Source organism: Lemur catta, chromosome 7 (assembly GCF_020740605.2).
Source record: "Lemur catta isolate mLemCat1 chromosome 7, mLemCat1.pri, whole genome shotgun sequence".
NCBI lineage: Eukaryota > Metazoa > Chordata > Mammalia > Primates > Lemuridae > Lemur > Lemur catta.
Genome location: NC_059134.1, coordinates 73,956,429 through 73,972,020, shown reverse-complemented (window position 1 = coordinate 73,972,020; position 15,592 = coordinate 73,956,429).

Sequence of the window (15,592 nt, the reverse complement as noted above, 5' to 3'; positions counted from 1 at the left end):
GAGTTTTATTAGAATATGTGCCTGCCCATTTAGATTTTATATTTCCCATCTTCAGTTGCAAGCCGGTGTAACCACGTGATGATTTAGCGGATGAGATGCAAGCAGAGGTAATATGTGCAAATTTGAATCACATCTTTATAAGGAAGCTACCTGCTTTCCCTTCACTTTCACTTTCCTCCTTTCCTTAACCAGAACATGAATGTGGTGCTGGTGAACCAGCTCTGAGCACAAGGAGACAAACACCCTGGAGGGTAGCAGAGCAAGAAGTTGGAATCTGAGTCCCTGGATGACTTCACAGAACAGGGCCACCTACCCAGCCTGGACTGCCTGCCCACCTCTGAGCAGTGGGAGAAAAACAAACTTCTGTCATGTTGGAACCACTGTAATTTTGTTACAGCAGCTTAGCCAGCATTGTGCCTAAAGTAAGGTCCTTTCAGTGAATCTTGCCAATGGATATTTACTGATGATCTAATGTGAACTAGATACCGTGCTAAGCACTCTCTATTTTTCTGGGATGAATCAGATAGCAGATAAACTCACTCTCACCTGGGAAGGCAAGTCATAAATGCTTGAGAAGGTAAATAAAGTATAAGTTAAACAACATTATAAAACATCCGCCAACCCTTCCTAGGGTAGCACATGTTAAATGCCAAATGAGTGTATAGACAAGAGAAGGAAATTCAGAGAAAGACAAGCTCTCCCTCTCTGACAGCTGGCACCTTTTCATCAAGGTGATCAGATAACGTGACATGACCTAGGCTACTAGGGCAACAGGGTCACAGAAATTCAGGGCGAAGGTGAGGGGGAAAGCATAGGGAGGAAGGGAAAGGGAACATAAGGTAGCAAGGAAAGATCCTCCGCCAAAGACCTGCCTACCAAGTCCAGGTTTCACATTACCTCTGACCTTGATGATGCTTCTTCATATATCCGTGTTCCTATCTGCAAAATGGGAACTGTTTTATTACGTTCACTTTGTTCCAAGGAACAGAGACTTAACTCATATTAACTCAAACAAAGACAGAGAATATTGTAAGGATACACATAATGTGTAAAAGAGACAGAATCTCAGAGAAATCTAAAAACAAGATCTGTAGGATGGGGCCTTATGGAGACTGGAACTGTATTTAGGTCAAATTTAGAGATCTCAGACTCAGGGATCCATGCATCTTCACTTTAGAGCTATATTTTTAGTTACATCTTAATGAAGACTCTTTCTGTTTCATGTGATTGATACCCCAACTCAAAATGTCTTGAGCAAAAAAGGAAAATATACCAGTTGATGTAACTGAAGAATTAGTGTGTGGTGTAGCCTTGGACGGTGTGATGACCAGAGTCAGGGGGCCACCCGAGGGGACCAGGACCCAGTCCCTCTTCCTCCCTTGGCTCTGCTTTTCTTCATGTCAGTCTTACTCGCAGGCCCCGCAGGATGACCCAGAGGCTGTGAACAGCTCCAGCCCTTCACCCTCTGTTTCAGTCTGGGTCAAACACAGGAAAGATGTGGCACTCAAAGTGGGTGATCTGAGGAATGCATGTGAAATGGAGGGACCTGGATGGAGTGGGCTGTCTCACAGGCACTGGGGTCTTCAGTAGGGGAACGCAGCCAGGTTGCAGCAACCCCACACAGGACTCAGGGAAATAACACCCCAGCCTCACTCTTCCCCCTCTCTCTGACCTCCTGCTGGTACTGCTCTTTGGCAGAATTCAACTAGAAGCCAGATGGAACTTATATTGTGCAGAACAGTTTTCTTCAGGGCATAGAATAGTGTGGAGAAATGAGGAGAAGGATTTATTCAAGATACCAAGTGCATCCTCCCAGATTCAAGTCCAGCAGAAAAGAGCACGATTGCAAGCAAAAGTCCCTAGCTATATCCCCTTAGTTCTGATTGCATCTCCTAGCTGTCACTATAGGCCAGGGAATGAAGCTGGGTGGGGCTGACTCTTCCCAAACATCTGAGAGTAGAGGACTAGGTAATGCCCCCAAGGAAAGTAGAGGTCATTATTGTAGGAAGAAAGGAGAATGGATGTCAAATACCATCTAAGGTGACCATACTGCTTCCCCATTTATTATCCCATTTTTTTTCATAAGTATGAATGCAGTATAATTTTTTGTAAACAAGAGCTATAGATAAATATAGCATGACTAAGACAATTGGTTGGGCACAGAGGTTGGATTTGGTAGAGGTAGGTGTCTGGAAGAAAATACTGACATTTTCCCTGGTCACAGAACAAATACAACCATGAATGGCATTCAACAATTTAGGTAGGTGATTTAGTGTATCAGTCACGTGCTGGACAGTAATTTTTGCCCTTTTGAAAGTTGTGGGGGCAGAGAGTCACTTGCACATGTGCCCACATGTTTCTCGCCTCCATGCTAATTGCTCTTATTTGACAAATGGAGAGACTGAGTCGCATATCTGGTAAATATGTGATCTAAGATCTTAGAGTTAAACTTTGGTGCCAGGACAAGAACCCGAATATCCAGCTCAACAAGATCATGAGTAATATGCAACCTCATGAGAGAACCTAAAAAAAAAAAAAAATCCTGAGTGATACCTGTGCAATTCTAAACTCTTTTCCAGGAAAGCATAATCCTTGTTTTTAGCAGCTATATTTGTTATATTCTCCATGTTCCCTAGCACTCCTGTGGCCTCTCACCGATCTGTACTGAAGGAATAACCTGTGCAATAGCCCCTCTGTGGTGGGTAGGAGGAGGGCTGTTTTTGAGGGGCTGAAAAACCAATATGCCTGAAATGGAGGGATGGAAGATTTAGGCAGGGGAGGCGGAGGGGAGACTAGAGAGGCACGCAGGGATCAGTCTGTGCAGGACATCATGAGAAACATTATCATTTATAATTATTATTTAATTTTAGGTTTTTTTAACCTAGTAAACTTGATTGCACTGTATTTATTTTTTATGGTTTTCTTCTATAAAAGATAGAGACGTATTACCTTAATTACTATGAATCCGTTTATTAGCACTTGTTACTAGTAATACATTTAATAAAGTTTATAAAAGTAAAGAAATTTTCAAAAAATATTAAGTACAGGTGACTGTAGTGTGAACGTGAGACATGACAAATTCATGAAGGTAGTGTGCGCAGGAGTCAAGTTTGGGGAGCACTGGCATGTGGGGCATTGTGCCCCTCCAGACCTACTTTCCACCCTCTCAGTCCTTCTCTGTGACCCCTGCAGGTGACCTCTAAGGCTGCATCTCCCAGCCTACCTTGTCCTCCGGCTTCTGGTTGGATCCGGCCAATAGGAGTCACCAGCAGGAAATTGAAGTGGGGGGGGGGAAGAGTAGGAAATTAGGGTCTTTATTTCCTGAATTCCCCCTCTGGAGGGTTGCTATACCTCAACCAAAGGGCACAGCTCCTGTCTGAGCCTCCCTTACACCTCTAAGTCCTCTTCCCAGGTCCCAGTAACCACCTCCTCACCTCACCCCTTCAGACCCAGGAGTGGTAACGGCTCCCTGCTGTTGCTGGCATTGGGACTCCACCATCCCTTGGGGGGTTTTCTTTAACCTTCCCACTCCCTTGTAAATCATCTAAGTTCTCCTCAGTTACCCCACTTGAACACACTCTGCACTTCCTGCCAGGACCCTAACTGATACTCCTGATGTGGTGGAAAGCATGAGCCTTGAAGTCAGGCAGAAGCAGATTTGAATCCTGGCCAGTCACTTAATAGCTGTGTGACCTTGGGCAAGTCCCAATAGATAAGTACAGTATTCATCAAACCAGGAAGACTCTACTCTGTGAGGTCAGTCACCACATCTCTCTCACTGCTATATAGCCCAGCTCTGGGGCAGTGTTTGGCGCTTGGTAAGTGCTCAACAACAATGCATGGATGGATTTCTCCATATCTTATACATGAGACCTAGAAGGAGAGTATGAGGTCAACTAGTCGAACACACTTACTTTACAGAGGACGCCCAAGGATGTGGTGTGACTCGTGCAAGTAGTGGGTCTCAGACATGCTCTTTAATGGAGGCAACAAAAGGAAGGGTTAAGGTCAATAAAAAAAATAATAATAAAAGGAGAAAATGAGGCAAGGAACACACTGGCAAAGGGTGCTGCCCACAAACCACCATGTCCTTGGAGATCTCATCTCCTTCCCCAGTATCACCCCACCTCAAAAGACAGTCCCCTTCTGTTGAGAGAGCATGTCTTCTTTCTGATAAAGAGGAAGCAACAGGAAGGAAAGCATGCAGAGATCTGAAGGTCCCAGGGAGGGGACGATGACGGAGAGACCAGATGGGCAGAGGGTTTCAGCAAGACTGGAGCTGGATTCGCAGGGAAGCCACAGATGTTGTGAGCCCCGAAAATCAAAAAGAGGTGATGAGATGGTGTGTGAGTTTCCCAGCGCTGCTGTAGCACATGGCCACACACTGGATGGCTTACAACAACGGAATTTCACTCTCTCAGAAGTCTGAAATAAAAGTGTCAGCAGGGCCGTGTTGCCTCCAGAGGCTCTGGGGCAGAATCCTTCCTTTCCTCTTCCAGTTTCTGGTGGCTCCAGGTGTTCCTTGGCTTGTGGCTGCAAAAATCCAATCTCTGCCTCTGTCTTCACATGGCTTCTCCTCTGTGTGTCTGTGTCTTCCTTCTTCCGTCTCTTAAAACACACTTGTCATTGGATTTAGTGCCTGTCCAGACAATCCAGGATGACCTCATCTGGAGATCTTTAACTTAATTATGTCTGCAAAGACTCTTTTTCCAAATAAGGTCACACTCAAAGCTTCTGGGGGTTAGGATGTAGGTTGGGGGCTACCATTCAACCCACTATGGATGGTATAACCAAAATGGTTTCTGGATAAACTCTATGCTGAATGGATAAAGATTAAGCTGAAAGTAGTGTGCAGAGAAGAGAAAGACCGGGGAGGGCTTCAGGTGGAAACTCCAGCCATCATAACTTGTGGGATGTGGGTATGCCAAAACAGCCACTGCAGGAAACAAGAAAAGCAATGCATATCAAAGATATTATTTTTGAAAAAGTTCACCTTGTTTATTTAGGTTCTTTGCAACAACATGGTAAGAGAATAAGTTTTTGAGTTATATGACCCAGGTCTAAGCTCCAGCTTATACACTGACTAGCTGTACATGTTTGGTTAAGTTTTTAGTTTTAGTCTCCTCATCTATAAATCGAGGATAATAGCAAAATCTGCTTACTGCACGGGGTTACAGCAAAGTTCAAATTAGATACCACGTGGCACATGGCAGTGTACCATATGGTCCCTGGGCAGTGATTCACAATTCTGGCTACACACTGGCCTCTCTTGAATCTTTAGAAAAATAAAGATGTCTGGGCTTGCCCTCAGGATCAGCAGTTTTTAAAGCTCCTCAAGTTATGTCCAGTTACAGGAGAAGTTCATTGTGGGTAGACATTATTAGGATATAGATAAAGAGAACAAACATAATCTTCACCTTAGAAAGACAAAAACTGAGCTTCAATTCTTCTCTTTTTCATGCAACACTTACATGGCACTTAATATATGCCAAGTGCTGTTAAGCACTTTATACATATTCACTCATTTAAAACTCACAACATCCTTATGAAGCAGGAATTATTATTATTACTGTTATTACAGAGAGCAAGGCAAGGCACAGAGAGTTAAGCAGCTCACCGCAAGTCACCCAGTCAGAAAGTTGAGCCAGTATTTGAACTGCAGTCTTCTGGCCTGAACAATGGCATCAAGCAGATTCTCTTCAAAACTATAGCGTCTCTCAAAGCACGTAAGCTCTCTAAATCTCAGGCTTCTTATCTGTAATGTGAGGATTACAACATTCCTTATTTGGCAGGGGACTTGTGAAAATTAATTGAGACATGGTGCATAAAAGCTCTCAGCAATGTGTTTAGTACCTACTAAGCTCTAAAAGAAAGTCAGCCATTATTATTAATTTTCATATTGTCATTAATTATTCAGTTTCATGGAAATATAATGCAGATTTCAGCTTAAGTCTCACTAAAAATCTGAATTAGCTGGGCCTGTTTATCCAGCTGCTGGGACAGGCCACCCAAAGTCTACCTGGCCAGGGTCTGGAGAGCTTCTTAGGAGAAAATACACCCAAAGTAAGATCCAGGCATGTAAGTTTCACCCAAGAAAGAAGCCATCGGAAAGGAGGGTGATTCAAAGACAATGTGAGATCTGTCACTTGCATAACCTCCTCAGCCTCCGTTAGTTTCCCATGATCACATGTTCTGTGGTGTCCACAGCAAATTTGAAAAATCTAAAAGGCCTGTTTCACTAAGGAATGAACAAAAAGCTCTGCAAGACATTGAAGAACAAGCAGCACTGCTTGGAGGGCCCCTTTAACTAAAGGAAAAGTGGAAGGAGAACAGGTGTCCTTTCTTCTCTCGAAGAGAATTTCCTGCAGTTCTAACTCCTCAAGGAATTCAGAGCCTTGGCTTCAGAGAGAGAGAGAGAGAGAGTGTGTGAGCAAGCATGCAGTGAGAGCAGTCTTACCAAGTAACGCACGCCAGAAGAGGGGACATACTTCCAGAACACACACAAATCCATTTCATAGGTTGTGTGAGTCTCCAGGAATACGAGCTGAAGAAATTCAAACTGATAAGTTACAGCCTAGTGAGGACTAGGGAAACCCAGGCTACAGAATACTTCACAGTTTCTGACATATGCACTGATTAGAGTGACATGCAGAGAGGAAAAACAAGTCTAATCTATAAAGGGGGACGCGTGTGCAATGTAGAAAATCAGATTCAGTTTCAGTCCACGCCTGGGAGCATCAGCACTCTTGATTAGTTGCGGCCACAGAGCACTAGAGGGCGCCAGAGAAAGTGGAAATGTTTCGGTTTTCCGGGAACCACCTGGTGTTGGAAAATCCCCTTTGACCTTTATTTACATGGACACTTACTATCAGTTCTCTTTATTTTTAAAAATGGAATGATTATGAGTGTAAGTTTATCAGCTCATACTTTCAGTGGGGGAAAGTACTGCAATTTTGGAGAATGCAGAAGGCAAGAAGTTGCTAGTGATGAATTAATTCCTTTATCAAACAATTTATTAGTTGGTAGTATGGTTGGTAGTATGTTAGATGCTGTGGGTAGAAAGATAAATGAACCACAATTTTCCATTGAAGCCATCAGTGACATCAGAAGTTAAAATTTTCATAATACTTTGTTTTTTCCTATTTTAAACTGTTTTTATCCTCCTTACTTATTCACCCATTAATGTCTTCAGAGGAAGTACGTGTAATAGTTAAGCACAAAGGCTTTGGAGTAAGACAGCTGGGTTCAATTCTCAGTTTGGTCACTTTTTAGCTATTAACCTCCTTGTGACCTAGTTTCCTTATCTGTAAAATGGAATGATAATAGTACCTACCTCATTGGGTGTTGTGAAGATTAAGTGAGATAATCCACGTAAAGTGCTTGGAATCATGTCATATTTAAGAGTTCAGTCTCTAGGAATTTTTATTTCGATACTACCCATCCTTGGGAATCCAGATGCAATCATAGATTCAAACAACCACAGAGCTGAGCTGGAAAAGAAATCATATCTAATCTAACTCCCTCATCTTTTAAATGAGAAAATGAAATTCTGCCACTTGCTAGCTGTGTAAGTTGGAGAAGTCCTTGACTTTTCAACACCTGTGAAAGGGAACAATGAATATACCTCTTGAAGCTGTTGAGAGAATTAAACAAAGCAACATACATGAAGCTTTCACTATCACACAAAGTCAGTGCCCAGTTCTCCTATATTGTTAGGGACAGGTAGGTTGGCAGTGCTAACCACAGGAAAAGAGAAGGGGGGCAAAAATAGGGAGGCCAATGGGCATTTAGCAACGGCAGGAACTTGAGGTTAGGGACTTTTCCAGGCCAGGAGCGTGCACAGAAACTAGGAGCTCATGTCCAAAGGGGACCTTTTCCTCATTAACATATATTAATATAGTAAAAATCACACCCATCAGCGCCATGACAGTTTGCAGTTGTCATGGCAACCCCTGGAAGTTACCCTATAAGGATAAAAACGGGGAGGGCCCTTAGTTCAAAGAACTCTCCACCCTTTTCCCAGGACAGTAATGAATATTCCAACCACCATTTATCCTATTTATAAGGTCTAGACTTAAAAGTAGAAGTGTGGTAAGACCCCAGCATCTTCTCCACTTGCAAAGATAGACCCACTTCCCCTCAGGAAATGCACATTCGCTTTCTAGTCTATGCTGATACGTAAGCTTGCAATAAGAGCTGCTTGTGTAAAAGTGTTAAGTGTCTGTCATCACTCCCTCACACCAGCTGGGCTTGTAATTCCTTTGAGCTAGGAGCCAAAGAACTGGGACAACACACCTCAAAAAAATCCACCCTGGCTTGGGTCAAGCAAAGGCATCATATGTAACCAAAATGTTTGTACTCCCATAATATTCTGAAATTTAAAAAAATCCACCCTGACATACATTATGGTATGGAAAAAAAAAATTTGACAAACTGTAAACCCTAGGCTTTTGGGAAAAGATGGCCAAGTAGTTTCAGATTTTATAATCATCCTTCTCACCAAATCAAACAAATGATACCTAGAAAGACTATGTCAGCAGCAGTCATATGAAGGAAGGGACACCCTCTTATACCTCAAACTTCAAAGTGGCAGCTGGAGACTAAAGGACCTGGAAATCAACACACAGCTTGGACTCCTCGCTACCAATGAGGAGAGGAGACTAGAGATTGTGTGGTAGACAGCCAGGAGGAAAAGACATGAAATAGCCCTTGAAGCTCAAAGTCCCTCTCAGCAATGATGGAAAAAGAGCTAAGAAACACAATTTTTTTTTCCCAGTTAAAAAGAAAGTTGGGGAGAGTTGCTGAGGGATGAATGCCCATATCCAATCATCTCAGATTGTGAGCAGAAGTTTGAATGGGGACGGGTGAGCATCCCACTAGAAAGCAAACTCCCTGAAGACAGGATTTATATCTGGTTCACTGCTGTATTCCTGCCACCTAGATTAGTGCCTGGCACTTGGTAGATGCTTAATAAATATTGAGTAAATATTAATATATTGAAACACTTCTTATAGCAAAGTGCAAACATATCTTTGGAGCTTGGGGAATGCCAAAATAAGAAATTTCTATGAAATCAAAAGTATTTACTTCAAAATTAATGCAAATTTCATGCTCCATGATTTATTAGTATTTATTTTGACATGCATTAGTGACAGCAGTTGTAGCAGATAGCTGCCTTTTTTTACTTCTCAGCATCTATTAACACTCCCTCTTCAACCCACCGCTCCCCAACAGGTGCCTCTAGCATGGATTCCACCTTCAGCTCCAAGGCTGGGCATGGGATGCACTTCTAGTCAAGCTAAATGTTTCCTCCCACTGACCACAGCGATTGTTTTCAGGTTAGCCATATTATTCAATCAGAGCTCATGAGATATAATTGCTGAATTTGGTTGTGACTATTGAAAAGAGAGCTGCACTGTCTTTCCCACTGAACCTGGAACTGTGAAGATATTTGTCTATGTAGGGGAAGGAAAACATCTTCTCCTTTTATCTTTTTAAGTTCTCAGTTGAGGCCCCTATAATAAATGACAGATTAATAAGAGAAAATCATACAAATTTATTTAATATAAATCTTACGTGACATCGGATCCTGAGGATCCTGAAATTAATAGGAAATGAGAACATAAAAGGATCGCTTGAGCCCAGGAGTTTGAGATTGTAGTGAGCTATGGTGATGCCAGTGCACTGTAGCCTGTGTGACAGAGTGAGACCCTGCCTCAGTCAATCAATCAATCATCAATAACTGCCCCCGGTTGGTTGTGGCTCTATGCAACAGTGGTGCATTTTCATACCACTCAAACCTTCACTGAACTCTCCTTTCCCAAAGTGTTGGTAAAGGTCACTGTACACAGAGCCACCAGATTGATCCCTCAATTGCATACTGTGCTATATTGTTTACCAACTGTCTTACTAGAATGAACATTCTATGAAGGCAAGGACTTTGTTTTGCTCGCTGTTAAATCCCCAACACCTAGAAACCATTTAATACCTGACTAGCATAGGTATTAAATAATATTTGTTGAATAAGTGAATGAACAAAAGTGGGTTAGCTTTCCCTGACGACATTGACGACCTGGAGAGCAGGAGAATACTTAAGAACATTATACACTCGATAATGTTGGTCAAAAATCCTTTTTGTTTTATCCTCCACATCTTTACATAGTAGAGGCTAAACGCATGCACATACCACACACCTTGACTGAGAGATCTATGGCTTGTTTCTCGAAGTTTCCACAGCAGGATCTGTGAGCACCTGCTTAGTGAAAGTGAGTGTGAATGTCCCCAAACTCTGTTCTAGGTTCCTTCCCTAAGGGCAAGGCAGGGTCTACATACTGTTATGGTGGAATCGGCCCCAGCATAGGAGCCTAAAACATCTGGGGTCTCATCCAAGCTCTGTCACTTTGCAACTCTGTGTCCTTGGGCAAGTCCGTTTGCATCATCGTGCCTCTATTTCCTCAGGTGTAAAATAAAAATAATAATTCAGACCAGTTTATCTCCTAGCTTTTTGTGAGTATCAAATTATACGATTATGAAAAGACTGAAAAACCAAGCATGATATATAAGGGAAGGTATAAATTAGATTCATACCATTTCTGAATAAAAGAGTTTTAAAAATCTTATTTTGATGACTGAATTCCTCATATTGATTGGCTATGTGTGCGGCATAGGATCTGTCTGAACGCAAATAGGAAATAATTTAGCCAAATATAACTTGGAAGGAAGCAATTTGGTTGAAATTAAGTTGGCTCCTACGACAATCTGGTCAACATGCAGTTTGGTAAGGAAAACTTAATTTTCTTAGTTGTCGGTTTTACAAAAATCGTACATCTTTTAACATTTTATCATTTTAAAGAATTTCTCGGATTTTTTTTTCTTTTTCCTGTTTAAGTCATTTTAAGGACACCTTTGAGTTGGGGTTTTTATCAGTTTGGCCATTTATCAGATGTGGTTCCTCTCAGGAGACCTGATTAACAGTGATTATTTATAACTGGGAATTCATAATTGAATAATCATAAAACTAGATTACCAGAACACAGTCAACTTCTTGGCTTGATAAATACTGCAGTTTCCCTTTCAAACATTTGAGTTCTTGGAAACTGGCTGCTTTTGGGTCTTTTTACCACTTTTATGCAATTTACTGTTAAGAGAGAGCAATGAAGGGGAGAAAAGCTCGAGTGCAGGGGAGGAAGCGTTCAGGATTCCAGCGTGGACAAAGACACTATTATCTGCTAAGAGCCTTCTAAAACCTCCATTTAAATTTAAAACTAGCGGGCAAGCGCAACTGTTGAAGTGGAAGAGGAAAGACTGGGTGGGAGGAAGGCTGGGAGGGGATTTCAGCCAAGCCTTGATGCTGTGAAGTCGGTAGAAAGCACTAGGGGGCAGTGCAGTGCTAAATATCTCAGCACCGACATTGACTTGCATCTAAACATGACATTAAAATTCCGAGCTTTGGGATAAGGATTATAGATAGCATCTATTTATGAGGCTGTCGACAAAACACTTGCAAGTGATTTTATTATGAAAAATTTAAATATACACAAGAGTAGCAAGAATTGTGTGTTGAATTCCCGTACCTATCACCCAAAATAATTAACAAGAGTTCACCACATGCACTTCATCTCTTTTTTCTTCTTTTCTCTAACTTTTTTTCTGAAGTATTTTAAAGCAGATCCCAGACATCACGTTTTTTCATCCCAACCTACTTCAGTCTGCATACCTGAAAACTGTGGAGATTTTTTAAAAAAACATAAGTATAGGCCATTATCACTCAATAAAATTCCTTGTTAATATCTATTCATATTCCAATAATTCTAGTTGCCCAAAGAATATCATTTTATAGTTTTGTTTGAATCAGTAACCAAACAAGGTCTATAAATTGTATTTGGTTGTTCTATTTCTTAAGTATCTTTTGATCTAGATAGAAAAGTCTCCCCACTCCTCGTCCTTGTACCTTTTTATGATGCCACTGACATGTTGAAGAAAGATCCAACTTCTGGATTTGCCTGTTTGATTCCTTAGGGTGACTATATGTAACTTTTTATGTATTTTTTTAAGCAAGAGTAAATAAACGTTGTATTCTTAACAGACTATTTAAGATTATTGGAGTATTAGGATTGCAGATCTTGGTTTTATGCTGTGTTACTATCAAGCTAAAGAGCACAAGCTATGAAGGCAGATAGATCCATATTTGAATCCTAGCTTGGCTACTTACTAGCTGGGTATCCATCAATCTGAGTCCCAATTTATTTGTAAAACAGATGTCTTAGGATGTAGGATTCTTAGGAGGATTAAATGAGACAATTTATGGTAAGCCCTTGGGACATAGTAGCTGCAATATAATTGATAACCATTATTATCACCAAAATTTATTTTCACAACACTTACCATTTCCGAACAGGACAGATTATACATTCTGATGACAATAGCAGACAGTTCATTTTCATCCTCATCATGGGTGAAGAGTATAATTAGTTTAGCCCTGCCAAGTTCATTCTCCAGCTGAAAAATTATTTAATGATTATGGAAATTAACATAACTCATTCAAACATAGAAATTAGGGTTCTTGCAGAGCCATAGTAGATTAAAGTGTTATGTGTTAAGATGATATTTTTAAAAGGTTTATGAATAGAGACCAACAAGCCAAGAATTCATAAACCCATTTTTCTTGTCAAACCCCAGTACCTGAACCAATGTCAACAATAATGACAATAATGATAGTCTTTATTTTTCCAATTGACAAGACTGCCAAGACTTAATTGATGGAGAAAATTCACATGGGGATCCAACAGTCATCCTGCCATAATATCAATCATAGTAAATCACAGGGCTGTGGATGAAGCACTTAGCAAATAAATATTGACTGGTGAGAGTTTAAAGGAAAGAACATCAAGTACTTCAGGGAGTCACTGAAGCTCAGAGATTATTGCATGAGAATCTAACATTTAATAGAGGTAGCAGCATTCTGCAGGTTCAGAAAAAATTTTACCACCACTATTGGAATGGACCAAAATAGTCTGAAACAAGAATTCACTTGAAATTGAAAGTGGAAAAACTTAAGTCTATTCTCAGATTGTATATAAAGAAGAGAGTAAAGTTAGCTGCTAATATTTTGTTTCTTTTGTTGTCCTTAAATAGTCTATTTATATACATTATTAAAATCTTACTTTTAAATCAAAATATAGCATTCTGCCTCACACCATTGTTGGTACAAATCCAGCTACACGTAAATTAATGAGACGAAAATATACTAATTCAATTTTTAAATAACATGTGCTTGTTATGTTAAGTAATTATGTATGCTTATTAAGAAAAAAATCCAATACACAAGCATTTATTTGAAGGTAATGTAATTTGGCAATAGTTTTGTTGTGCTCATATAACAAAAAGTAACCCCCATATATCCATGTTACATTGGAGATGATTCACCATTTTTCACAGTCACTTTGAAAGTATCTTTAATTAGCTCTGCTTGTAACAAAATCATTCAGTTTTTTGATGTGCTACAAAAATGGATATCAAAATTACTGTCTTAAATACATTGTGCTTTTGTAGTGAAATTAATGCTGCAAGTATTGGGATGCAAGGACTACATATAAAGGACTATAAAACAGAAAACAAAAATGTGTTCTTTGTAGGAAAACTTGATTAGTTTTTACTTTTCTAAGTAGTGATTTAAATCAAATCTACTACAATCCAAGGAGAAGAATGGTTATCAACTGGACAACTGTGGTCGATGGCCACATGAATGACTTCATCTGTAAACCAAATTCCTCAATTTAAAATTGGATGACCCTTTCCCTTGAAAATTGCTTGGAAGAAATTACACCCTTCCAACAGGGCCAACATGAAGTCATTTTGTTGGTATTACTCTCTTTCCCGGGGCAAGACAAACTGCCAGAGAACATTAGTCCCTTTGTGGTCAACGGTTCAAAAGTGGACCAAATTGTTAGTATAAGATGCTAATTGTCAGAAAGAGATGCTTTAAGATGGGTAAGTCTTTTTTGACAATGTAATCAATGTTCTTGGAATGATTATGTGCTCTTAAATTATGGATTCCAGTATTCCAGAATTTAAGAGTTGGAGGAGACTTTAAGTCATTTAGCTCTTCCTCTGGCATCTTTTCAGATTAAGCTGGGGGCTCTTCTGATCTTGTAAAACTCCCCAAGGATGAAGACTATTCTTATCTTACTAATTGATTTCAAGAGCTTACTAACACAGATGTTAAAGTCCTTTCCTAGAACCCAAGGTGAATCTGATATTTTTGTAGTAGCCTCCATAAATTTCCAAATGTATACACCATGCTGTTGTAGAAAGAGCATTGAACTTAGAATCAAAAGACCTGGATTTGACACTTCCTATCTGACCCTTGTCAATTCCTTTATCTTTTCTGGGGTTCAGTTCCCTTACCTGTAAAGTGAAGCTAATAATTCTTACTTATCTCAAAGGAGGTTGTGAGAATCAAATGAGCAAAGATATGTGAGAACATACAATAAAGTTGCAGACTTTCATCTTAAGCCTTATGTTATTTAAGAAGTGTAGAAAGAAATAAAGATGTAGGTTTTAGGTTTTAAATAATTATGTTACTAGGGATTTTGGTTATGATTGTTTTCAGTCTACATTAAACATACCACTTCCTCAGAGATCTAATACCTAGGCCTCAAATGTACAAAATTTCAACATCCATTCGTTGCTCCTAGATTCTTTTTAAGCATTTTGTGAACTCTAAGTCATTTTACAAATTAAGCTGTTAAAAAAATGATTAGTGCTATTGTACTGAAAGCCAATGAACAATGTGTTTCAGAAAAGCCTGAGGCAACATTGGTTGTTTAATAAGGGCTGGACTGAGTGTTTTTTCTTGTAACCTAGAAGCCATATTCTTTATGAATAAATCTAGTTTCCAAGGAACTTGACTATCCAGAGAATCACCTGATCCTAACATGGTAGTCAGCATCCTAAACTCAGAGGACCATATTGAAAAGCAAATTTACAAGGAGAGTATCTGCCATTGTATAGTGAAGTTCTCTAAGTTCTTCCATATATTACAAATCAAATATGTAATATGACTCTCATTACTGGAATAATCTCAGTAATTTGAGAGGTGGCAACAAAAAGTAACAAAGTAAATGTGTTAGTTGGCAGCAGTGGTTGGATTACTTAATTTCTTAATTTTTTTTGCCATATGGGCCCTGACCTGTGGTCTTAGTATGTTGTAACTTTGATTGAGTATATTGTGATTCTAGCTTTGTACTGTACAAACCAGCAATGTTGATCTTTAAATTATGTGAAAGTTGGAATTATAAACCTGTCATGGTTAGTGCTACTAGCCCTGATGTTAAGAGTGTCCAGTGGAAATCTTTGCTGCCAATTTCAAAACAGTATTCTTTCAAGGCAACATGGGATACTATATTAACCTGTTTTGTTTTTTTGGGTTTTTTGTTTGTTTGTTTTTTTGTTTTTTTGAGATGGTCTCGCTCTGTCACCCAGGCTGGAGTGCAGTAGCATCATCATAGGTCACTGTAACCTCAAACTCCAGGGCTCAAGCAATCCTCCTGCTTCAGCCTCCTGAGTAGCTGGGACTATAGGCACACACCAC